Source organism: Lontra canadensis, unplaced genomic scaffold, assembly GCF_010015895.1.
Source record: "Lontra canadensis isolate GAN:19392208 unplaced genomic scaffold, GSC_riverotter_1.0 scaffold21, whole genome shotgun sequence".
NCBI classification, from domain to species: domain Eukaryota; kingdom Metazoa; phylum Chordata; class Mammalia; order Carnivora; family Mustelidae; genus Lontra; species Lontra canadensis.
Genome location: NW_022631015.1, coordinates 20,345,588 through 20,371,875, shown reverse-complemented (window position 1 = coordinate 20,371,875; position 26,288 = coordinate 20,345,588).

The following is a 26,288-nucleotide window of genomic DNA, read 5'->3' as shown; positions in this document are numbered from 1 at the left end:
CTACTTGCTTAAACATGGGAGGTGTTTAAAGATAGCCCATAGAAAATCTTTTAGTTAAGGCTAAAATGCTCAGAATACAGAGAATATGTGTGTGGGTCACCAAGGAAGCCAGTAAATTCAAAATAAATCTACAGAAAGTATGTCTCAAAAAAGAAAAAAAAAAATTCTGGAAGCTGTTTGGAAGCCAGTAAAAGTTTGACAGTTTGTCAGGAACAGGTAGCACCAAATTGTATTAAGAAAAAAGATTAAAACAATTTTTGTGGCCCCAGATTTTCCCATGAGATCTTACACTGACAAATCTGCTCCACACCCAAGAGGACATATTCTCTAGCGTTTCCTGCAGATATGGCCAAAGAAGGTGGGAGAAAGGGAAGAACATCCCAGGAGATGAAGCCAAGGGTATAGAAAAGAATGGAATAAGAGCTATCAGAACTACTGTCTATCAAGGAATTTCTTATTTCTTATAGCACCAATGTTGACTGATAATTTGGTCTATTTATGGGAAAATCAAAATACAGCTATAAAATGAAATGATTATGTGTATTTCATAATTAGTTTTAACAAATATCAAAAAAGCCCTGCTTTGACCTGATATTGCTTTAGCAATAAGAACTTCATTAGCGTTAAAAGCATAACAAAAGTACTGTATCTATTTAATATGATTAGATATTTATACTTAATGAATGAGTGACTTTTTTCTGAGTGATTTCATTTTGGAAAATAAAGCACATGATTTAAGAGAGCCTCAAGACTAAAAAAAAACAGACTAAAATAGGATTAAATTTTCCATGTACATGGTATATAACAAGTTTTATTGTTTTATCCTAGTCTGATAATTTTGTCTGCAGAATTAAATCCAGTTACTTTTAAATGCTAATACATTTGGTTTAAATCTATCATTTTTGTCATTTGTTTATATTTGCCTATAATTGGGGTGCCTGTGTGGCTTAGCGTCCAACTCTTGATATCAGCTCAGGTCATGATCTCAGGGTTGTGAGACCAAGCCACATGTTGGGCTCTGCACTGGGTGTGGAGTCTGCTTCAGATTCTCTCTCCCTCTGCCCCTACCCTGCCTCTAAAAATAATAAAAAATATATATTTATCTATTATTCTATTATTTGCACTTCTTGGTTTCTTTTGAATTGACCAAGGATTTCTATTACTTATATCATTTATTGTTCCATTATTTGATAGTTTACTTTTCTTTCTGCATTTCTGTCCTTCCTCCTGGGGAAGATATCCTCAACATCCTTCTTTATAAAAGAAATTGAGAATTTTTATGATGCATTTGTGATGGTGAAAAATTCTCAACTTTCATCTCAGTGGAAGAGTTTTCAGTCTGCTCTCCTATTTGATGAATATTTTCACTAAGTACCAAATTCACGATTGGCACATAATTTCTTTGACCAATTTAAAGTATCATCTGCTATCATCTGACTCCCATCATTTCTGTTGAAAAGTGATCCATCAGTATTATGGTTGCTCCTTTTAAAATAATTTTTTTACTCTTCTGTTTCCTTTCTGTCTTTTTAGATTTTTATAATCTTTTATTAATTTGATTATTATGTGCCTCAGGATAGTTTGGCCTCAGTATAAATCCTCCTGTTTGGAATTCATGAAGGATCTTGAAACTGTTTTTTGAAGACTTTCCATAGTCTTGAAAATTCTTGTTCAAAGTTTATTCTGTTTCATATGGCTCTTCACATTTTTTCCGTATTTTCCATTTTTCTTTTTCGCATCAGTATGGTCATATTCTATTGTCCAGTCTTCCTGCTCATGAATCCTGGCTTGCTTTGTCTAATCCATGGAAACAATCTAACAAATTCTAAATTTCAGACACTGATTTTTTAATGCCAATATTCAATGTGATTCTTTCCTTTAGAGATTTCAAATCTCTGTTTAAATTTTCCAATTTCCTCCAATTTTCCCAAACAGTCATAATTATTTTAACAATGCTGTCTGATAACTGTATTATTATCTGAATCACTTTGGGGTCGGTTTCTACTGTCATTTTTTTCCCTTGGTTTTCAGTCATTTGTTCATGTTATTTCCTATGCCTTCATTTTTAATTTATTCATAGAATCTCTGAACGATGGCCTCTTCATCCAAAGAGAGACAAACTTTTCTTTGGCAGGCGGAGAGAATATACATGTACCACCTTGACCCCGTGAGACGTTTATATGATGTTTTATTAGGGCTGCTCTACATCACAGGTTTCCCTTGTCTTTTGGTGTGACCCTTACTCCTAGTAGTAGCCTTTTCTGAAGTGTCAACTAAAATTTTGGGCAGTTACCAGAGTCCATCCACCAGCACAATCTGAACTCCAATTTTTATTTCTCTATCAGTCACAGCAGCCCAAATCTCTGCCACTGCTTTCAGCATGGAGTTCAGAATACTCTGTACATGTATAACTCACCCATCAGTTAAGGACTCTGATGCAAAATTTAGAACTCATTTCTCAACAGTTTTTCCCTGTCTAGGATTTTGACCTTCACATCCTAACAATTTTGGCAGTGTCAAGTTATACCTTCTGTCTTCTCAGGCCAGTGAGACTACTGTTTCCCACCAAGAAACAAGAGTTCCCCATTACTATGACCTGGCAAATGCCCTTGAGAAAGAGGTCAGTGTGACTTTGAAGCAAAGCCGGATGCATCCTTCCATCAGGGATTGCAGCACCTTAAGTCCTGCATTAGTTGCCCTCCAACAGCCTTGAACTTTTCCAGAATGTACTTTGTCTAGCTTTTGTAGTTGTGCTTGGCAAAAGCATTGGTTTGATTCAAGGTACTCATTTATGGCTGGAACCAGAAGTCCTCTGTGAACACTTCCAAGATTCCCTTCTTGTCTTTAATTTTTCACATTTCATTACGGTATGCCTAGGTTGTGTTTACTTTTTTCTAATACATTGCTTTCATGAGGCTTTTTGAATCTTTGGCTTGACATGTTTGATCCACTTTGTCTAATTCTATAACTTCTATTTTTTTTTTCAATAAACCATTTCCTCTCTCCTCAGATTTCAATTACACATGTTAGGTTAATTCACTATTTTCCATGTATCTATCATTTTCCATATTTTCATCCCTTTTCTCTCTTCATGCCTAGTATTAATAATTTCTTCAGACTTGCTTTAAGAAAAATTGTTTGAAAAAACTAGAAATAGATCCACAGATCCAGTGTTCTCTTGAACTATGTCTAATCTGTTGTTAAATCCCCATATCCACACCTTGACTTCAGTTATTGTTTATACTTTTTCCATTTGCTGCAATTATCCTTTAGTTTAGTACATAATTTCTTGAATATTTTCAAGTCCATTGTATGAAAACTGCAATATCCGCAGGACTTGATTTTTATTTATTGCCACTTCATCTCATCTTTTCAGTTTATCCAATCCTCTGGTGTGCCCCATTATTTTTTATTATATGCTGGACATTGTCTATAAAAAATTAAAGAGAACATTTGAGGCTCAGAGAGTATTCTCCTATGTGTGGATGGAATTTTGCTCCTGGCAATCAGGGAAACTAGATCACTTTTCATTTGATCAGGTGTTTTCCTAACTTGAATTTGAATTTAAGTTGATCTATTTGCCCAGGATTAAGACTGTTTATGTTCTTTTCATTTCTCTTCCTCTTGTGCAACTCTTTTAAGGTCTCAACCAACAACCTGAAATTTCTCCTAGGGCTTTAGTGTCGGGGACCCTGAACATTACCTTCAGTCTCCTCAGACTGGGAAATACACCAGAGTTCTGCAGTGTCCCATGCTCAGCTGTTGCTTGAAATTTCCATGAGTGTTTTTGCTCTTTGTTTTTTTTTTAAAACAGGAAAAGCAGCATCATATATGGGGGTTTACCTCTTTACAGTCTCTGGTCTCTAGGATCTTGGGCTAAGTGTTAGCCCCCTAAAATGAGAAAGACCCAATTCCTCCCACCTTTCCACTTTCAAATCAGGAGGAGTCAGAATGTAACAAAATAGTTTTAGCACATTATACTAAAGGCATGTACAGCATCACATGGAAACACAAAGCAAATTGTGGCATGTTACTGAGGGATTCCTGAAGGAGACAGACTGTAGAGTTTTAACTAGAAATAAGATAGTCATTCCTCCTATTTACCCGTGATAATTTCAGTTTATGCCTGGGGTTCTAAACAATTAACCTATGCCTCCTTTCACTCTCAAACATGTCCCAGTTTAAAAAGTCTATAATAAATTATAAATTATGTCAGTTTACCCTGGCCATGTTATTTAAACCATTAAGAAAAATGGATGAGGGTATATAGGGTTGAAGACATTTTAGGAACCAGAAAAGGCCTCATCAAAGACCCAGAAATGAAACAGCACGTTGTGTTCACGTACTCCAACTTGAATAGCAGTACTGGAGATACACATGAGAGCAATGAGTAGCAATGGATCTGAAAATATAGCAAGGGATGGTACAGGAGAGGCAAGGGGTGGTACAGGAGAGACAGCGGAAGGTCTTATTTCTGTGGGCAACTGAAAGTCACTGACAGGCAGACATATGGCCAAAGGAGATTCTGCAGGTCCTAACAGTAACTCACGTGAGAGATGCTATTGACATAAATAAAGACATGGGGAATAAGGAAGAGATTCAAGAAACATATAGAGAGCAAAATCAAATCACATTTAGTGACTGAGTAGAAGCAGAGGCCCGGGATGAATCCACACACTCAGTCTGGCCAGGGAACTGTGACAACAAATATTTCTAACAAATTTTACAAAAAATTAAATGAAATGTACACCGTCTGCTATGAGCAATCCATCCTACTATTGTTATACAGATAAGAAAAGCCCAAGGTGGGGGTTTCACAGCACAGGAAAAAAAAAAAAAAAAAAGGATCCAGTCCTTACTTCTAAAACAATTGCAGAATGGTTTGAATGTTCCAGAACATCTGTTATTATGGAGAAATTAACACCCTCAACACATGGGCATTGTTCTTTTTCTGGAAGGACGCTGTATTAGTCAGCTCAGGCAACCATGACAAAATACCACAGACTGGGTGGCTTGAGAAATTAAAAAAAAAATTGTTTCTCCCTGTCGTGGAGGCTGGGAAGTCCAAGATCAAGATGCCAGCTGGGGGCGCCTGGGTGGCTCAGTCTTTGGGCATCTGCCTTCGGCTCGGGTCATGGTCCCGGGGTCCTGGGATCAAGCCCCACATCGGGCTGCCTGCTCAGCGGGGTGCCTGCATCTCCCTCTCTCACTCTCCCTGCTTGTATTCCCTCTCTCTCTCTGTCAAATAAATAAACAAAATCTTAAAAAAAAAAAAAAAAGATGCCAGCTGATTTGACTCCAAATGAGAGCCCTTTGCCTGGTTCCTTCAGACTTTCCTTCTAGCTGTGTCCTCACACAGGAGTGGGGTAATTGAGAGAGCTTTCTTTTCCTTTAAGGCTGCATTCCCATCAAATTAGGGTCAAACTTTATGAACTAATTTAGCCCAAGTTACGTCCTAAAGACCCTACCTCCAGATACGGTCACATGTTCATGGGGGTGGGTCAGGGCTTTACCATATGGATTTGGGGGAGGCTCAGTTCAGTGACAGCAGACACGCATTCTTCTTCCACGATCCCTTGTGTTACTTCCTGTCTGTGTTCAGGTAAGCCAGGGAAGGGTGTGGATAATCTAAACAATCCACAGGAGAGAAATCACCCAGAACCTCCTTTGTCTCTATAGATACTCATTTTTAAGATGGCACTGAGAGTACATAGCTTTCTTCCATTTAAATTATTTCTCCTTATTTAGCCTTATATCACCCAAGGAAACCAAGGACAGATCTGATTCCAACATTGTGGTCTTGACCCTGGGAGTCTGCTCTTCCTAGAAGGGATCTCACGGGTGTGTGGGGATGGAGAAAGATGCCAATGGGTTCGCCCACTGCTGAGGGTTTCCATTTCAGCTATAGCTCAGCGTAATGCTACTCCCTCAAACTGAGTGGGGGGCACCCCGTGGAGGCTTTAATGGCAAGGCCAATGCGCTAATTCTGTTTATCAGGGCAAATGAGAGGCCAGTATGCTAGCTCTCAGTTTGTATTTGCCAAAATGAAAAATCAGCACACGAGAAGAAAAAGAGGGCAACAGGTCTGGGAGCGCTGCCTCTGTGGCACTGGATAACCTTCTCTGTCCTTCCCCCCATGGAATAAAATACAGCCGTGTCTCCTAGTGTCGCCACCATAAATCTACCAGCTGCTGTAAGCAAGCTCGTGACAGTTCAGCTGAGCTGACCACAGTTCAATGCCTGGTTAACTGTGTAGTTTTTATGGGTGGTTGTTTTTTCCCAAGGCTCGTCCTGTTTTTCCTATTTTGGTGCAAATGTTAATACTTATTAAACACTAACTATACATGAGGTATTAGGAGAATAGCAAAACATGGTCATCACAATCCACCATCCAGGTCCTAAGGTAAGATATTTAAATCAGTAAAGCTCAATAAGGGGCACATGGATATGAAGTTGGCAGAAAGTAGAGCGGAGTCTTGAAGGGAGTGTGCATATTCTGGAGGGAAAAAAAAACCCGACATTATAATTCCTATGATCCGTTTTAAATCACAATATTTAGTACACTGTGAAAATTGAAGAAATATTTAAGAATATTTAAGATTTTTACATTAATCAAACACACATTTAAAGATGCATCACTTGAATAAAGGGCAGCATAAAATTCATGCTTGAACTGCTAGAAGCAGTAATGCCATGAAAGCTCAGAAAGATTGCATGGAGAGCTACGGAGGGCTTCATGGAGGAAGGGGTATCTGAGATAGCTGATGGAAGCTTGTGTCTCATGGGACAGGCAGGCATGGAGCACAGATTTGGGAACCCAGGGTGTGTTTAGGGAGAAGATGGCAGACCAAGTAGGAAGCTTATATCACACAACTTCCAAAGGCAACACGGCTTGACCCAAATGGCCGGGAACCGTGACCAAGCACCTGGGTGGAGTTCATGGCAATTCTACAAAACGGCACTGAGAATAAAAGAGGCCCAGCCTTGGTGATTTTGCAGCGAGGAGACTGTCTAAAAGAGCAAAGGGCAAAGAAGAGAGATGTAAGAATGACACCCTTTAAATGACCTTTTTGGGGTGCCTGGATGGCTTAGTCGGTTGAGCTGCTAACTCTCGGCTTCAGCTCAGGCTGTGATCTCAGGATCCTGGGACTGAGCCCCTGTGCTGGGCTCTGCTCTCGGTGGGGAGCCTGCGTGAGATTCTCCGTGTCCTCCTGCTCATCCCCTCGCCCGCAGATCTCTCCCTCTCTCTCAAATAAATAAATAAAGTCTTTATAAAAAAATAAATGACTTTCTCTATGCCTCTTGTTTTACGTATCGCTTAGTGGACTACACATCCCGTTCGCAAAATTACAACAAAAGCAGCTCGCTAATGGAAAGAACCAGGGTTTCCTTTTAGACAGAAGGGGGTAAGAATAGCAGTTCCACCACTGAGTTTTACCTCCTCGACCCTGCTTTCTCACCTTGACAATGGAATCCTAAGTTCAATGTTAGTGTGAGGATTAAGCATTTAAATAGCGTATTTAAGGGCGCCTTGGTGGCTCAGTGGGTTAAGCCTCTGCCTTTCGTTCAGATCATGATCTCAGGGTCCTAGGATCGAGTCCCGCATGGCGCTCTCTGCTCAGCGGGGAGCCTGCTTCCTCCTCTCTCTCTCTTTGCCTGCCTCTCTGCCTGCTTGTGGTCTCTGTCAAATAAATAAATAAAATCTTAAAAAAAAAAATAGCATATTTAAGACACCTGGCTTAGTTCATGCAGCCTAGTATGTATTTTCCTCTTCTTAAGAGCACAAAGCATAACATCGAAAGATGAAACCAAAACTTTACTGTGGGCTAAAGAAACAGGTTGGAGAACAGTGCTAAGTTAGAAACTGGAAACACACAATAGGAGGTTCCTAAATATTAGTGGCACCAAGGGTACTGATTTTTTTTTTTTAAGATTTTATTTATTTATTTGAGAGAGAGAGAGAACACACACAAGCTGGGGGAGCAGGGAGCAGCAGGCAGAGGGAGAAGCAGGCTCCCCACTGAGCAGGGAGCCCAACATGGGGCTCGAACCCAGGCCTCTGGGATCTTGACCTGAGCTGAAGGCAGACGCTTAACCGACTGTGGGCCCCCAGGTGCTCCAAGGATACTGATTAGTAGTCTGGACGCTCAGCTGTAAGCTGTTTCTTGTACATGTGTATGTTTCACCACGCCCTGTAGGATAAGAAACTCTTCAAGGTCAGACACGGCAAATAACTTGGGTCCAACGGATCTCAAGCAACGCCCGTGCAGAATCACAGCCCTGGAAGGCATTGACGGGAGCTGTGATAGCAAAATACCACACAGGCTAGGAGCTACAAGCAACAGGAGGGTATTTTCTCGTGGTTCCGGAAGATGACAGCCCAAGATCGAGGTGCCATCCAGGCTGGTTTCTTCCGAGGCCCCTCTCCTCGACTTGTACACGTCCTCTGTATACATCTACATCCAAATGTCCTCTTCTCATGATGACACCTGTCATCCTGGGTTAGGGCTCACTCTCAGGACTTCTTTAAACTGAATTATCTCTTTAAAGGTAGAAACTTCCAGTTACAAAATAAAGTCACAGGTGTGCCACGCGCGGCATGGCGACTACAGTCGGTAGTACTGAATTGCATATTTGAAGTTCCTAAAAGAGTAGATCTTAAAAGTTCTCATCACACACACACACACACACACACACACGTTTGGAGTTATGTGTGTTAATGGGTGTTAACTAGACAGTGTGGTGGTCATTTTGCGATCTCTACAAATATCAAATCATTATGCTATACACCTGACATTGATTCAGTGTTACACCCTAATGGCAGGGGGGCCAACTATATCTCTAAACCAGTCCCATGCCAGGGAAATGTGGGCATTAAAACTTCGACATATGGGGGTGCCTGGGTGGCTCAGTGGGTTAAAGCCTCTGCCTTTGGCTCAGGTCATGATCTCAGGGTCCTGGGATCAAGCCCCGCATCGGGCTCTCTGCTCAGCGGGAAGCCTGCTTCCTCCTCTCTCTGCCTGCCTCTCTGCCTACTTGTGATCTCTGTCAAATAAATAAATAAAATCTTAAAAAAAAAAACCAAACCTTCAACATATGAATTTAGAGGGGACACCATTCAGCCCATGTGATGAGTCTTTACCACAGAATAGCTTTTTCTGGTTTGCAAGAAAGTGGTCTGTTACTCCTCATCTCATCTGCCATTCAAACGACCCAGAATGGCAGGTGGGATAGTCACCAACTCTATTTAGCAGGTTCAAGGGATAGTCCGTGGAGGTGGGATTCAAAGAACCAGGAATCAGAGTCTAAATATAGTGCTCTTTTCATGTCACTCTGCCTCCCTGCGACGAGGGGCTGACAGCAAGCTCAGAGAAGGCACCGGTGACCCGCTGTTGTGTTGGACACGAGACCAAACGCCCCACATTCCGTCTCATCTCAAAGCTCCGATGGCTCTCCTTTCTCCCTCACACCACTGGGGCACACAGCACAGTGCCAGACACACAGTGCTGCTCAGTACATTTGGATTCAATGGGAGCTAATTAAGCTTCACCACGCAGACTACACACACTATCCGCTGCCCCTGGAAATAGCCAAACTACTTGTCTCCAGGCTCTTAACTCTAGAGGTCTCCCAGCACTCTGCTCGCAAATCCTTAACACAGCGACGTAGAGTACGAAGATGAAATGTAACATGCTGTCCTTTTAATGGGTGCTCGTTACCAAATAAGGGCATCCTCTCTCAGCATCTCTTTCTGTCAAAACTTTAAACGTAAAGAGCAATTCAATTTTATGGGGAGAGGTCAAGTGCTCGCTTTTGCCCCACTCCCACGTTTTAAGGCCATCATTTAAAATGCCTAAGTAATTTCCATTAAACCAACCTGTGAAAATAAAAAGTGCCATACAGTACGAACACTAATCCTTGGGGACCAGAGTTTCCGTGTGGGTTTCCTGTAATCCATATGAGCTCTCCCCATAATACATACCCGAATACGGCACGGTGTTTCCTGCACCAAGCTTTAGATCAGAAATATAAACGGAGTCAGAGAGTGCGACCTGGCCGATGTAAAAAACATGGGCATGACCAGCTTGAAGGAAAATGCTAAGTAAGGAAAGTTTATTTGCCAAAGGAGCATTTCATTTCATCTCCCAACTCTTTTCTGCATTGGGCTTCTTAGAACCTCAAGATATCCTCCAGGACCTGAATTCCCTACATTTTCAGGGTCTAGAACTTTCCTTCATCTTTTCTTCTAGCCCAAACCCACACCAATGGGGTATATATCTGATTTGAAATAAAACTGGAATAGAAATCTGAATAATTCATCCACTTCTTTATTTTATATATATATATTTATATATAATATATGAATATATTATTATATATAATATTATATTATATATAATATATTTATATATCAATAATAAGCATGTATATTTTATATATATTTATTTTATTTTATTTTATTTATTTATTTATTTATTTTTTGAGAGGGAGAGAGAGAGCATGGGAGGAGTTGAGGGGCAGAGGCACAGGGAGAGGGAGGCTTCCCGCCGAGCAGGGAGCCCAATGCGGGGCTGGATCCCAGGACCTTAAGATCATGACCTGAGCTGAAGGTAGATGCTTAACCAACAGAGCCCGCCAGGCGCCCCTATTATATATTTTTAAATGAGACATGAAGAAGGCAATTGCTAAACAGAGAATTTCAGAACTAATTAATGACAGAGTCAGAACTTGAACATGGGACTTGTATTTGCTACTCAACACCCATCTCTCTCGAGGGCTCAGCAATCACTTGGTAGCCAACTAATACAATGAAGTCTGACCGTTTGCAGTTGAGTTTGGACCCTGAAAATGAACTGACACTTTAACCAGAGACGTAAGTCTATTTCAGACAGATATTGTAATAGCCCAGGCAGTCAATCAATAGGAATTCTTAAGTCTACCCAGTCATGATTTTGGCTCATTATTCTACCTATATTGACTCCTCTTCTGCTGTTTCCAAAGACAAGAGGGCTGACAGTAACTATGGAGGAGAGGCTATTTTTCAGCCCCTTTAACAGCACCATTACAACATAAACCATACTTGTATTTAGGGCAGAAAAAGATTTTGTGATATTAGATTACACTCCTCGACCCTGGCCCCCTTTAATCAGTTAAAACATTTTTTAATGTGTTGATTCAGAGAAGGCATAACCCAGCAGAAGGCTGAAACAGAAAAAGACAAAGGGAGTCAACCTGTTTTAACACCACAGACCTCAGGAAGAAAGGGACAAACCTCAAATAAGCAATAGTTTTCAGAGTATAAACAATAGCCAAAGACAGGCCATCGGACTCCCACACTGGATGTCTCCCTGACAGGGAAGGACAGGAGATTGGAGGAGAAGCAAGGCTATTTAACCTCTGTGGACTTCTGAGAAATACTAGTGAGATTTGGGTGTTGGAGACACCCTACTAATTGCCAAGACTAAAAGAGCTAAAGTCCTCTTTTAGTCCTGGGAAGGGGGCAGGAAATAGGAGGAAAGTACCAGTCAGGTGCGTTTAGACAAAGAGGGTCTCAAAAAACCCCGTACAGTATCTCATGGATCAACCTGCTGTAGAAGGAACAGAAGGCTCTCCATGGGATCAAAAAAGGCCTGAAAATTCTTGAGGGCAAGTCAAAACTGAAGAAGTCTCAAGATATGAAAGAATGAAGGATTAAATGTTTAAAAAAAAAAAAATAACCATCTCCGTCCACGTCAGCATGGATGGATGCCAGCAGAGAACATGGCTGCATAATGCCCAGGGGGAGCAAGCCCCCCCCAGCCTCCACCCTTCTGATACCCTAACCCTACATTACCCCCTAAAACTCAGGCACCACCCTTGGGAAAAGGGACACATCCCTAAGGTGAGTTAAATTAACATCTGGGGATCAGAGGCTCAAAGTGAAATTAGGTTTAATCTAGAGAGAGAATTTCCATTTCTTGCAACCCTGAGTTGGTGTACTAAGGTTCCTACCTATTAGGTATTTCTCACTATTTTGTTTTCATTCACTTCTGGTTTTTGGCATTTGCTTCAATTAAAACCACTGTAATCACCCTACTGAACTTGAAGTTAAAACCCTCAGGCAAATACAATTATAAAAATAAAGTTATTAAATATTAAATGGAGACAAGTAAAACCAATTTATGTTTTCTTTATTTCACTAAGAAGCATTAGTTTTGCAGTCACATAAGTAAAGAGTGGTGGGTTGTTTTTTATTTTTTTGGGGAGCGGGGCTTGACAAGCTGCTTTTTATACTCATGACATTCTTTTAGTACAAATATATCTGAGGCCCCATTTTTCTCTTGGTCTATAGAGACCATTCCTTGTCTTTCTTTATTAAGTCACAGCCTGTCATGGCACACTTTTTTTCTTGTTAAAATATTTATTTTTGTTCTCAGGTTGTGGAAGACAGTTGAATATTTGGGTTTTAAAATATTAGGATATACTGGAAATGATATAAAATGCCCAGAGTTTTCTGACTATTAAGAAATTTTGTCAGTTTGGTGAAAAAATGAACACCTGCGTTCATCTTCAACAAGCTCTACGTTACAACAGGAATGTTGCCATCGTAATGAATATATATATATATATATATGTGTATGTATGTATGTGTGTGAGTGTGTGTGTGTGTGTGTATATATATATATTCCCCTCACAGGCTGGTAATTAGGATAATGTCCTAAAGATATTACCTTTCCAGCCCCTGAATAAACATAGAAGGTATAGACACGGACTGCTGTCCCTGTCATGGTGCTGTAGGGTTACACAATTCAAAAATATCCCTGCTCTAGTTACATAACGAGTCATTCAACGAGGTCATGAGCTTCTAGATGGTTTCATTACCTGGCCATGAATGGCAAACACCAATAGGCAAGTAACAAAAACCAGAGGACTGGGGAGCTGGTCTGAGAAATGAGAACCAATCCCAAAGAAAAGGAGAAGCAGGAACAAGAGGAAACTGGCTCTGGGATTTTTGTCTCTACTTCATGTATCTGAACATCATTTTTTAAAATTTCATTATGAGAAGCTTTGAAAAGCTAGGGCATGAGCCTTTTATGCCAAACATATGGGCATTACCAAAACAGCCATTAAGCCAGGAGATGATTTTCTCATTTTTAAAATTCTATACGGTTGAATGGCAGAGGTCTTTTTCAAGCCTCACATTTTCTGATGCTTTGTGACATCCCTCTGCTGCCATTTCATCCCATCCCTTCCTTTCATCACACTCCACAGTAAAGAGGAGTTTCAGACCCCTGCATAGACAATGTATGCCACGGAAGCCTCTTCCCTTGCTACCTGGGAAGCTGCCAGGGTGCTCCAGTCCTCAGAGTACATAAAAGAGAAACTCTTTCAATGGTAGCATGCATGGAATAATGGGACATTTTTGAATCCAGCTCTTCTTAATTGAGGAAAATGGCTTTGAAGACCTCTAAGGTTGGGCGGGACGTTAACTATGTGAGGAGGCATGCGTTCAGCAAAAGAGAAAAGGGAATTCCAGGACATTGAATTGTGTGTTTGGGAACATTAGGAACAAAGCCAAAACGCCATCAAAGAATAAACCTGAGCATTCCAAAGGGGGTTTCAAGGATGACTGGGTCCACGACCATCACTGTAAAGATGAGAAGACAAAATTCCAGAGGTTTATTCCTGGGACTAGAAACACGGATTCCTCCAGAGCACAGTTCAGCCAACTATTTTTTTTTTTTTTTTAAGTGAAGGACCAGATAGTAAATATCTCTGTCACAATTACTCAACTCTGCTCCTAAGCAGCCACAGACAACGACTAAATGAAAGGCCTACTTGAGTTCCTATGAAAACTGCAAAACAAAAACCAAAAATGTTGCGAAAACAGGCTGCAAACCAGATTCAGCCCACGGTCCCTACCTTATCAAGCCATGTACCCTAAGGACATTCTCTGACATAACAGCTCACTGTTCCCTTCATCACAGACAAAGGAAAACAAAATAACTCTCCCACTATAGCCAAAGTAGCTGTTAATTGCTTCTCTGCAATGTCTTGAAATGACCCTTCATAGGGGGAAATTTACCTGTAGGTAGTCTTTGCCACCATATGCAAGGACACTGACCTGGGGGGAAAAAAAAGACACACAGACAAAATATCAGGCATCCCCAGCATGTTCCCACTTCCAAAGCCTGAACCATATCAAGGACTTCCCAGGTTTGTGGCTTCCCCTACCTTTCATTGGGTTTCTGTCACCTGCAAGCAAACATCTTGAACAACAGTCTAACTGTTGACTTATCTGGGACTGACCACCTAGAGCAATATCATGGATGTGTTTGGACTATAACGTAAATCCTTCCCAAATTTGTCGCATACTTCTCTGTGGGCTCAAGTGGAGATTAATGTACCTACTTAAATGTAACTTAGGGACACCTGGGTGGCTCAGACGGTTAAACGTCTGCCTTCGGCTCAAGTCATGATCCCAGAGTCCTGGGATCGAGCCCCACATTGGGCTCCCTGCTCAGCAGAGGGCTGTTTCTCCCTCTCCCTGCTGCTCTGCCTACTTGTGCTATCTCTCTGTCAAATAAATAAATTAAATCTTTAAAAAAAAAAAAAAGTAACTTAAAAACACAACCAGCACTGTAGACCCGTAAGAGAACGCCACCTTATATCTGTGTGGAACTCTGAGTGTACCATACACTTTCATCATAAAATTGTTCCTTCTGACAGTTGCAGGAGCTACTCAGCAAGGCTGTTATTGTCCCCATTGTATAGATGTAAAGAGAAATCATCAAACTGGGCAACTCCCTAAGGTCTCCCATAACCAACAAGACTAGAACTTGAGTCTTAAGAATCTCCATCTGATGATCTCTTCACTACACTTCCCGACTGTGGACTAAAGCATGTCCTTGTCCACACTGTCATTGTTCCCTTTCAGGTGGATGCTAGTTATGACTCCCTCTGTGCTTCTACCATCTTTCGACCACACATCAATTTTCTTACATCAAGTTTATACCAAAAACTTACTGCTTCTTAGATGGGGGGCTCTGGGAAATCAGATAATCGAGCATGCCGAGGACTGCAGGTTAAAAGCGCTGAATCCACCCTTGGTGACAACTCAAGACAATACGGGGTAGTGTGGAAATATTTTTATACGCACATCTAGGGTGACTTGTGCTGCATTAGACCGGGGTTGCTGATACAATGGCCTATGGATATTCAGAATCCCTAGGGCTACCACTGCAACATGAGTAAGTGGGATCCTCACATGACTTCCCTGAGTACAAATGACATGCCATGAACTCCAGACTTTGGAAGACACAGGCGAAGATCTACCTGGAAATACTGAAACTACATTGGGATTTATTTTCCCCTTGAAAACTGGAATGAGAGATCCCTTCTTCCAAAAGGGATTTATAAAAGGCTTTATAAAAGGATCCTTGGCATGCTTACCAAAAAAAAGGGATTTATAAAAGGCTTTATAAAAGGATCCTTGGCATGCTTACCAAAAACTCTTCCAAATCTATAGTTCAATGAATTACTCCCAATATTCCAGTGCTGGGGCAATTCACGCTCCCTTTCTCGTATCTGTTCCTCTTCTCTGGTTATTGGAAGAAGACTGACTTTTTCACTTTCATGAAAACAATTTAATTTTACAATTCCCAAGTACTGAGTTACCTGACAAAGTACTTTTCATTTCTCTGTTGACTAAGAAGGATATCATTTAAATTTACCTCTCAGTTTAACTTGATTAGACTTGGGGTAGACGATTTGCTCCATATAAATCCAGAACATTTGTCTTCCAGAATGCAAGGATATTAAGTAGACAGATGCCAGATAAACTTTCCATGTGATTCTTCAGTCCTTTCCTTCATTATGATCATCACGGCTGAAACTAATGAGGGCTTACTCTGCTCCAGGAATGTCCCAGGCAATTCCTATGTTGAGGGGTTAACACCATCTGATGTTCAGACCCAAGTGTCAAAACAGTGGGTCCATTTCAGAATCACAACCGGCAATGAGTTTTCCATTCCAGACAAGACCAGTTCCCTAGTCTTTCTTTACTTTCACACTGTTGACATTTTTGAAAATCATAGTCCATTCAGGAGAATGTGCTTCACAATGGGTTCGTGAAGCTTCCTCATGATTAGATTCCGGTTACTGTCTATAGCAAGGATACCATGGTATTTCTCTTCCCAATCTATCTGGTGACACCTTTGACGGATGCCATTGGAAGACCATGTTCGCTTTGATCATGTAAGGGGACAACCACCAGGTCCCCCATGCAGAAGTTATTCCTTCTCCCTTTGTCATTAGGAAGTATTTTGTGTGGGTATATCTGCAAATATCTAGCTACCCCATTCATTAGACCTTTAATGTACTCGTTCATGTACTGAGAGTACTCTGGACTGAGGATACTGTATTTAATAGGGTGTAACAGCTTGATGCTCAGCTTATTCCCAAGCTGGCCTCTGGGCACAACTTGAAGATGGCTTCTGTGTCCTGTTCACATATTCCCATCGTTCCCTGAATGCTTCCACACTTTCTGGCAGAAGAAGCTCCAGGCTCCTATTGTACGTCCTCTACCCAAACTGAAATTAGCCTTTTTTTCCCCAAGAGGTTCTTTCTTCTATTACTTGTCTTAGACCATTAGAAACTAAGATATGGCTTCAGTTGCAGGGCCCTGATCCCGGGCCCCTTCGAAGGGCAGGACTAGAGGCTATCCACACACACATACACCTACACACATTACCTCCCCATGCATCACCAATACCAAATCGTGAGTTCTCACCGACACCATCAATTTCAATATATTCTCCTTTTCCCTATTTTTAACTTCCCTGACAAGAAGAAACTTGGCTTCCGTTACCCTTGATATAGTTACATACCTATCTGATCAGCCCAGCATACACAACCAATCTCTCATGTTCCCCTTTCCCCTGCCCCAAGCAGATGGCCTCTTCACCCCACTCCAGATCTGATACCCAGGCAAGATCACCTCCTACTTGGATTCTCTCCTATGCCGCAGTTTTGCTCCCTTCTGCCCCCTGGTCCCATGCAGCTGCCCCGCCATGGGGATGCCCTTCTCCCTCCTCTTGATCTCTAACTCCCCAAGATAAGCCACTCCCTGCCATGTTATAGAAAATTGAATAGTACCCCTCCCCAAAAGATACATCCACCCCAAACCTCAGGATTTGGAAAAGGACTCTTTGCAGATGTAACTACGGTAAGGCTCTGGAGATCATTCTGGATTAGGGGAGGTCCTAAATCCAATGACAAGATTTCTTTATAAGAAACAAAAAAGGGAATGACACAAAGACACAGAGGGGAGAGTGTGATATGGAGGATGGAGTCAGATATTGGAGTGACGTAGCTACAAGCCAAGGAATGCTAAGGGATGTCCACAGCCACCCGAAGGTAGGAGAGATGGGTTGGGTGTGTTTTCACTCAGAGCCCCAAGAAGGAAACGACCCTAACCATACTTTGATTTCAGCCTTCAAGTATCCAGAACCATTAAAAAATTTTCTGATTTATTAAGTCACCAAGTTAGCGGTAATTTGTTTCAACAGCCCTGGGAAATGAATACAGAGTTTGATGCCAGGAATTGAGACTTGAGTATACCCATTTGGGGTCTACATTTCAACCCACTATACATATGGAGACCCCTCTTCATCCTGGTGGGGCTTCAAAACCCCACTCCAGGCCATCCCATGCATGAACATCCTCTTCACCATGACGAAGCTCTGACACCCTCCTCCAGGCAGCCCTCCTACCAACACCTACGCACCCCCGTGATCTGGACATCCTGCTCTGAGACACAACTGCCCCCTGCCCACCCTAGCCCCCATCTCCCACTGCAGACACCTACCGTGCTCTGCCCCACACTGAGGTTCTTAACCTAATTTCTGAGACAGAATGAGGAAGAGACTAGAATTCCATTCACACCTTACCCCTCTGTAAATTAATTTTTGTGATGATCAGCACTGCTTACCTTTTGCTTTTTTAACCTTTTTTTTTTTTTTAAAGATTTTATTTATTTGACAGAGAGAGATCACAAGTAGATGGAGAGGCAGGCAGAGAGAGAGAGAGAGAGGGAAGCAGGCTCCCTGCTGAGCAGAGAGCCCGATGCGGGATTCGATCCCAGGACTCCGAGACCATGACCCGAGCCGAAGGCAGCGGCTTAACCCACTGAGCCACCCAGGCACCCCTAACCTTTTTTCTAAGACAAAAGCATAAAAGCCCTTTCTAAAATAACGGCAACATTGTCCAAATTATGCCCATATCCTGGTGTGAGGAAAATGGACATTATGTCCTCGACAGAGACAGAAATTCTTTTTGAAAATAGTTATCTGCCTTATTTTCAACACAGTCCTCCTTCCGCTGATCTAAGTAAATATGACCTTTTAAAACAATAAACTGAACACAGAGATAGATCACTTTATCGAGGAAAAAAGAAAGTTGGTGGTTGAAGATGTTCTCTCTCCTTCCAGCATCTGACTTTCCTCCCCACCCCCATTCCAAAAGATACAGTGATGATACAGCGATGGGATAAAACACAAGGTGGTTGCAAAGCCACACATAAAGCATGAGAGTCCCAGGAGATCTTCGGTTTACATTATCATATTCTGACAATGTGGTCCTTAATGAAAACACCCTGTAAGTTCCCAGTTATTAAAAGACCCTTCTGGAAGCCCAGAAACGAGGGAGAAAATGGAAAATGGAGCCTGTCCCATCTTTATGGCTTCCAACAGAACATTGGAGGAGAGCTTTGAACATGAGCCGAAACCAGTAAAGCCTTCAAAAACCAGGTCCTTCTGAAGTTTCATTTTTTAAAAGTTCTGTTTTTCTTTACGTCTGCCGTGAATGGCATTCCAGCAGAGAAGTTAGCATCTGATGCAAGACTGGAGCAAAGTTTACAGGTCCCTCTTGTTATGCAGCACTGAGCTACATAGGAAATTTTATTGCCCATTTGCTGCCTTTGGCTTCCCCAGATTGTTTAACAATTCTGTGCTTCTGTGACATAAAAGACGGGCCAGAAACCTGAGGCCACACTTTTCAGCTCCAGATTGAACACGACATTACACACTGACAGCCTTTGACAATTTCGTTTTTTTTTTTTTTTTTGAAGGCAATCAGACTGCACAATGACCAGGATGCAGGATAAAAAATAAAATAAAGAAAGCAAGTCTTGGTGAGACAACATTTGTAAATTGTAAAAATGTAATTCCCATTATTCCCTGGCAAGTTTTAATTACAATTAGTAACGATTAATATTAATGAAAACTGCTTGCAAAACACGCAAGAGGGACGTAGCTCATTGGGGAGTAACTCCGTACCAGATACTCTGCTTCATTATGTCGTAGAGAGAGTATCTAATGTGAAATCACGCCTCTCCACTCTATTTGGACTCACCAGCTCGCACCCTTTGCCAGTTTTAGAGGACTAAAGAAAACCTAAAGCTACAACAGTCAATATAATCATTTCTCAAGTGGATCTATTCGTCTCTCATCAAAAAGAAAAGACAAAATGAGAGAAGAGCATTTTTCTGCGGCTGAATTACCTTTAATACTGTGGGAGATACAAGGATGCTGAAGTCTTAAGATCTGTAATGTAACCTGCCATGTTTGACAAACTAACTTGAGCCTGTTGAGCAAATTACAGCAAAAAGCCAACATATTCAGTCGTCCATCAGCCAGAAATTCCTCGTGACTAGCAATTCCAAGCTTTGCAACTACGGTGAAAGTGATATTCATGATTATGGCTGGTTGCAAGGTCCTACTCCTTCTCAAACAAAGGTTACATTGTGTTGGGCATTTTTACCGTCTATCTCTTTTGCTCTGGAGCTGTGAAAATTGGTGCTATCCTACAGCGTGTATGTTATGAACATAACCCATCATAATGTAGCGTACATTATTTTAAGCTTTAATGTATAATTCACATTACAGGGTTGTGTATATATATATTTAGTATACATTTATTTTATTATATATATTTTATAGAACATAAGGATTACAGAATCATCTGATTTAGTTTATATCCTTCATATTTTATCCCTGGTTCTGTTAACTTTTCTGTTGCTTGTCTTTGAGGATGAATAAATCTGTAGCCCTCGCCTCTCAGCTTTATTATAGTCTCACGTTTCCAATGGCCCGAGGAGTATCGCTTCTTATATAACCCAATACTGGTTCAGGGGAAATTATAAGGATCTTGCATGTATACTGTGTACATATATGAAGGTACACCTCATACACACACACACACACACACACACACACACACACACACACACAAAATCACCAGCTATTTCTAGAGCAGCTAATTCGATTCCAGGTGTCACCATATTCTACCAGGACCATACCTATGTATACCGCCTCATTCAATTCTAAAAATTAACAGACACTTTGACTGGCATTATTTTAGAGATGAAGCACAAAGCTCATGAGTTGCCAAAGAAAGTCACCGGGCCGGGACTCAGACTGGACCCCAGGTGCCTGTTCTCCCATTATACACATACCTAACCATGCTTCTGAATTCTAGACCAGACACCGTCAGGGTTAATATCAACTTTTACTTCTTCATTCCTATGATCAATTTGAGAGCAAGTCTTCAATTTTTTTTCTTTGCTTAATTTCCAACCCTATTCCCCATTTCTGCCTTTTCCCTCATTACTTTGAAAGGTTAGACTACTACAAGATCCTTATAGTACAGCTAGCCTTTTTTTTTTTTTAAAGATATTTTTAAAGTAATCTCTACACCCAATGTGGGGTTCAAACTTACAACCCCAAACTTACAACATATGGAGAGTCATATGCTCCACTGATTGAACCAGGGAGATGCACCCCCCCCAACTGCCCCCAGCTACTCTTTTGTCCCTTAATCCAACTCTGCGTATCAATACTGGAGATACTGTTCACCATGTGATTCGTCAGTACTCTGATTATGTAGGGCAATACTTCTCAAAAAAAAGAAAAAAAAGTTTTTGCTTGAGGTCCCTGGGTGGCTCAGGCAGTTGAGTGTCTGACTCTTGGTTTTGGCTCATGTCAACATCTCACGGGTCATGAGATGCAGCCCAACGGTGACTCCCAACATAACTCCCGTTGTGCCTCCCCTACTTGTGTGCTCACACTCTCTAATAAATGTCTTTTAAAAAAAATGTTTTTTGCTTGAGAAATACATTTCATGTAATGACCTAGTAAACATAATGACCTACATATCCACACATCGTGAATCTGCATTATTCAGACTACATATTTGCAAACCCACCCACTTGCTAAAACTGACTCTAGCCCCCATATCAATACTCCCAACACTGTTTGATTCATTCACAGACCTGTATGGAGCATGGAGTAACATGGAGTACCATTAATTGCTGAGGCACCTGTTCTCTGCTGAGCCTGAACAAGAGGATACTCTGCCTTCTATGAACAAGTATTCTTTTCACAGCCTATTTCCTGCCACCGTTTCTGTGTTTTTGAGTTTTTTGTTGGTTGGCGACTTTTAGAAAGTTTAGAATGGCCCCCGAGCATATGCTAATGAGCCAACTAGTATTCCAGAGTGCTGGATGGCTGTGATGTGTCTAATGAAGAAGATATGGGTGTCAGATATGCTTTGTTCAGGTATGAGTTGCAGGGCTGTTGTCCAAGAGTTCAATGTTTTAAAGTATCAATAATACATATTAAATAAGGTGTCTTTAAACAGAAATACTCATAAAATAAGGTGACATATGGACCAGTTGATGAAAATCATGGAACCAGAGGCTCAAAGAATCCTAATCTTATATTTCCCTTAGGAGCAATGGTTCAGTATTCACTAATTCATTGTTTTCAAAGACTCTATAGAATATACCACAAATAATGAGTATCAGCTATGTATAACTGAAACCAGTGTTTCACAAAGACCTTTATTAAAAGCAAGACACTTGGATTATTTCCATCCTGCTCTACTCTGTCCATTTCATTAAAATAAATATGTTGATCGTGACCCAATACATTAATTTCACAACCTACTAAGGAGACAAGATACGAAATTTAAAGGTCACTAATCTAGGACCTAGTAGTAGAAGACAAACAATTATAATTCGTTCTTAAGGCCCATCATGATCCTACTTCATTGTCTCTCTATTCTATACTGGTAAACTAATATATTTCTAATGTTCTATCCCAACATGCTTATTTCAAATACAGGGAGGCAACTGAACTATGTTCACATTCTTAACATGAAAGTTCTCCCAACTTGCAGTCTTTTGTTGAAACCAGGCCAATGCCATAAAAAGGCAACTCAAGAGCGGTTATTTATTTAAAACATAAAACCTTCTCAGATTACCCAAGGTCACACTGGTCTTTCGCTACTTTGAAATCTCCTGGAACTAATTATTTTAATGTGCAAACTTTCCTCCTGGATGAGTTTTCTGAATGGAAGAGACTTTTGAGGGATGGTATTTATCTTCTAATCAAGTAGAATGGTTGAGAAATAGGGCTAACGTACTGAATTCAAATCATTCTTCCACCACAAACAACAAAGTGGGCTATCATGGGCAGGTTACTTCAATACTTAAAGCTCCATACGTTCTCCTCTGTAAAATGGGGTAATACTACTAAATACTGCATTAGGTTCTAGTGAAAAAGAGAGACAGAATGCATGGGATGTGCTTCAAACAATGACAGGGAAACCTAACCATTAAATACCTTTTACTTGTAATTATCACGATTACTGGTTTTATTTTTTAAGTATTTTTTTAAAGATTTTACTTATTTATTTGACAGAGAGAGAGACAGAGTGATTACCAGTAGGCAGAGAGACAGGCAGAGAGAGAGGGGGAAGCAGGCTCCCCGCTGAGCAGAGAGCCCCACGCAGGGCTCAATCCCAGGACCCTGGGATCATGACCTGAGCCGAAGGCAGAGGCTTAACCCACTGAGCAACCCAGGAACCCCAATTACTGGTCTTATTAATATTATCATTAATATTATCATATTAATATTTTGTATATTACCATACAAAAATTAGGCAGTAAATATTTGTTTGTAACTTCTTTGCAAAATCACATGAATTTAAATCAGCTCCTCTGCAATGAGGCCTTCCTGGTTTTGTTTTCATGATCTTTCCTGAGAGAGTCATCTATCAGCTCAGAAGAGAGAATACTTTACATGACCTTATTGTGTGATGAATGTTGCATGATATTTTACAAATGTATCTGTGGTCTCATATTTACAATAGTTTCTAAGATGTAGATGGCATAAACATTACTCTATCGGTAAAGAAACTGTGAATCTACACATATTAAATAACTCGCTCAGGGTCACACATTTCACTGTAACAATGGGCCACATGCCTCAGAAGAGATCAAAGAAGAATGCCAAGGACAGCGATGTTGTCTTTTTCTCTCCAGGTTTCAGTCTTACTTTGGTCTTCCTATCCCTCCTAAACCTGCTGTGTTCCACGGGGTTTTAACCAGTGCTATACAATGAGAAATATTAGAAGAATAAAATAATAACTTATAATCAAGTCAAAGATAAGGATCAAAGGGCAAGGAATTTGTGTCTGGCTTTAGGTAATTAAAAGATAATATTCCTCATAACTTTCAAGACTTACTATGAAACAGTCTTTCTGGACTATTTGTTAACTGCTCAATGAGAAGTATTTTTTATCTTATCCAAAAACTATTTGGGTGGCTCAGTCAGTTAAGCATCTTCCCTCTGCTCAGGTCATGATCCTGTAGTCCCAGGATCTAGCTCCACATCGGGCTCCCTGCTCAGGGGGGAGTCTGCTTCTGCTCCCTCTGCCTCTCCCTCTGCTGGTGCTAGCTCACTCTCTCTTGCTCTTCCTCTCTCAAATTAAAAAAAAAAAATCTTTAAAAAATACTATTTTAATTTTTTAACATTGAATATAGTCAACAATAATTTTTGCCTAACACCATCCTAGTCATGAGAAGAAATGGGAACATGTTCAAATCATTCACTCACCTGAGACTTAGCACACTAAGTATTTGTTCTTAACAGTTGCAATGAAAATATCCATGTACATGCTGGATAATTAAAATCACCGAATTTGTCCTTTGATGCTTCAAGTTTATGTATTGGAAAGGTGTTCTAATGTGGTAGCCACTAGACACATGGCTATTTAACTTTAAATTAATTAAAATTATGTTATATTAAAACGTCAGTTCCTTGGCTCAGCTGTTAAGCATCTGACTCTTAATGTCAGCTTAGGTCATATTCTCAGGGTCGTGAGATCAAGCCCCATTATTAAGCTTTGTGCTGAGCACAGAGCCTGCTTAGGATTCTCTATCCCGCTCCCTCTGTCCCTCTTCTCCCCCTCACTCTTCCCTCCCTTAAAAAAAAAAAAAATTAGTTTCATGGATCCAACTAGTCACATCTCAAGAGTTCGACAGCCACATGTCATGGGTGACTACTGTACCAGAAGGTGCAGACAGAATTCCATCACTGAAGAAAACTGTAAAGGGCTGTAATCAATACTTATTAGACCTCCCTTTAAAAACATCACCTCCATTGTAGTATTTGTTTCACACTGTTACTCCATTTTCACTGAATGAGGAATTCACCACCTGTTTCCTGAAAAAGTCTGTGTAAGATTAGTATTCTTTATTTCTACTATCTTCAGCAGAATTTATCGGCAAAGCCATTGAAGCTTCTAGTTTTTCTTGTTGAGGACTTTTTAATTCTGAGTTAAATTTCTTTTATTGATAGTCAACATCAATCTACTCAAGTTTCTTATTTATTTTTAGGTCAGCTCTCTTCAATTTTGTCTTTCAGTTAATCTGTCCATGTCATCTTACTGGTCACATTTATTGATTGTTTTGTATCTATAGGACCTGTAGTGATGCTCCCCTTCTATTCCTGACATAGCCAATTTGTTCCTTTTCCCATATTTTTTTATCAGTCATGAGATATGTACCAATTTCATTTTTCTTAACAAAGAATGAGCTCTGGATTTACTGTATTTTCTTTACCATTTCCCTATTCCTTTTATCAGTGATTTCAATTTTTTTCTTTATAGTTTCCTTTTTCTTCTTCTTCTTCATACTAGAGGTTTAATTTTTATTTTCACTGTCTAACTTCTTACAGTGGGAACTTAAATCATGGATTTGCAGAACTTCTTTTCCAGCTGAAAAGAAAACTTCCTCCTCTTGTTCATATACTCCTGACAGCTAGTCTATGCATTTTTCCCTTATATTATGTAATTGTATAATTTACCAGATACCAACTGGGTATCCTAAAATACAGTTATGATACTCACTAGCTAGGGTTAGAACAGACCCTATAGGTCAAACTCTCAGGCCCACAAGCCTGCCGCCCTCCCCACTTTAGACACCAACCACAAGCCCCAGGTTGTGAACCGTTCTCCAGATCAACTGGCTATAAATCAGGGGTTCCCATGATCATCTTCTCAGGATCAGTGATTTGCTGGACTCACTCACAGAACTCAGAAAAGCAGAGGCACCTGGGTGGCTCAATGTGTTAAAGCCTCTGCCTTCAGCTCAGGTCATGGTCCCAGGGTCCTGGGATCAAGCCCCACATCCGGCTCTCTGCTCAGCAGGGAGCCTGCTTCCTCCTCTCTCTCCCTCTCTCTCTGCCTGCCTCTCTGCCTACTTGTGATCTCTGTCTGTCAAATAAATAAATAAAATCTTTAAAAAATATATTAAAAAAAAAAAAAGAAGAAAAGCACTCTATTCCCTGTTACCAGTTTATTATAAAGGCTATAGCTCAGAAACAACCAAACAGAGGATGTACATAGGGCAGAGATGGGGAATTGTGGTAGAGAGAGCAGTGTCCCAAGTCCCCATGCCCTGTCTGGCTCACTGGCCTTTCGCTCTTTCCTGTTTAAGGATACATTTACCATCCACGTACTTCCAACGTAACTTTGTTCTTATATTTGAAATGAGTGCATCTTTTGTAGACATTTCATATTTAATATAGGACTATGTAAACAGCACATAATTACATTTTGCCTCATTTTAGTTAGAATATTTGTCCCAACACTATTTATGTATTTGTGTGATTGGGTTTGTGTCTGTTTCTTATTTGTCAATTCTATTTTTTAATCTTATCTTCATTTCCTTTTTGGAATTTGAAATTATTCTTGAATTTATTTATTCAATTTACTAATTGAAATTATTCCAAATTTGAATTTGGAATTAATGTTATGTGAATTTATTTGAATTGATTCCACTTTACTTTTCATACATACACACACATACACAAACCTGAAGCATCACTGATTAAGTGATTTCAATAGGCAAAGAATTTATAGGTATTATCATTAAAATCATTGTATTATACATACCAGTGGTT